Source organism: Octopus bimaculoides, chromosome 17 (genome assembly GCF_001194135.2).
Source record: "Octopus bimaculoides isolate UCB-OBI-ISO-001 chromosome 17, ASM119413v2, whole genome shotgun sequence".
Taxonomy (NCBI): domain Eukaryota; kingdom Metazoa; phylum Mollusca; class Cephalopoda; order Octopoda; family Octopodidae; genus Octopus; species Octopus bimaculoides.
The window spans coordinates 26,836,940-26,838,516 of NC_068997.1; the positions used below are offsets into that span (position 1 = coordinate 26,836,940).

The 1,577-nt window shown below is 30.1% G+C and overlaps 1 protein-coding gene across 2 annotated transcripts in view; it reads left to right on the forward strand.

Annotated features, from left to right (window-relative positions):
* Positions 1-1,577, forward strand: part of LOC106878472 (calcium-transporting ATPase type 2C member 1) — a 51,891-nt gene that overhangs the window by 13,494 nt on the left and 36,820 nt on the right. The window lies entirely within an intron of this gene.

Genomic DNA, 1,577 nt, shown 5'->3' on the forward strand with positions numbered 1-1,577 from the left:
TATATATATATATATATATATATGTACACACACACACACACTCTCATATATATATATATATATACATATATGATATATGTATACACACACACACTCTCTTATATATATATATATATATATATGTACACACACCCACATCATGTGTTATATTTCTGAAAGATACATATGTACATTTCGTAAATATATTCATTTGTATATGTTAAATAAATATACATTTTCATATGTATAAAAATAGATGTATATAAATGAATTTATATAGTGTATTGCTATGTTTGTGTGTGTATATATATATGTGTATCATACACGTGTATATGTGATTATATATACACACGTGTGTGAGTATATATATGCTGAATATAGTTGTTCTACTCAGATACATTCATATATCTATATATACGTGTGCGTATGCATATATTACACACCTACATTATACACACACATGTATATTATGTAATATTAATTATTTATATATACACATTATTTATTTATATTCGCACAGTTTTAAACCTCTATATGTACGATTGCTGCTTTCTATTGGGCTCGACGTGTCTTTATTTTGTAGATTATATCTAACCCCTACGCACAAATTTTTTTACTTGGTACTTTCATTACCCGTTATTTAACTATTTCTATATATTCTCATATCATTTTCATTATAAAACAAATAGTGAAAATAATCCACGCAGAAAATTTTTCAATAAGTACAGAATTCGTAGTAAGTAAATTTCATACATATTATTTAAAAAAACAAAAAACAACGGTAATAACCGGAACTCTTTTCCTGCTAGATTATTAATTAAATCCCTAGTCTTCAATCGCAGTCAGTCAAAATTAGTTAATGTTTGTATTTACTATTATTAATGATAAAATTGGAAAGGCAGCCAGCTCATCAAGTCCGGTGTATTTTACTATTACTTGGTTGGTTCGCGTCTCTCAGCTGGAACAACTTGTCATCACTTAATTTCTGTTTAATTAGTCAGAGCAAGCACTACTAGTCATATGAGGACACACACATACACACACAAAAGACATCTATATATATAGTATTGAAGCTGAGTGTAGTTAAGGTAAGCCTAAGCCTTTATATTGATATGTGGCTTAGGCTAAGTCCAAGTGCCCTCAACGTTCATTGAATATTTTCCCTTAATTAAACCGGTTAAGCTTTACTTCAATGTGTTTTTATTAGATACCAACACTATAGAATTTCTTAACTCGTTGACCTTCGCCCTTTATACTAAGTAAAAAAGACCGTACGTTACAACCCCACACCAGTTTATATACCATAACCAGGAATATACTATATATATACGTGTGTGTGTGTGTGTGTGTATGTAGTCATTCATGCAATGAGTGGTGAGTGTTGTAAAGCCTTATTCAGCTCTAGTTTCCGCTCCCGGCTGTTGCCACTTCGCACGTATTCCGTGTTTGATAGGTTTAAAAATTTATCCGTCATTCTTGGGGCGACACTTAAAATAACTCGTAATTTTATTATTATTATTATTAATAATATACAATATCATTATCCACTCCCGATTTATTGCTCATGGTGTATGTATGTGTGTGTATCTATCTCTCTC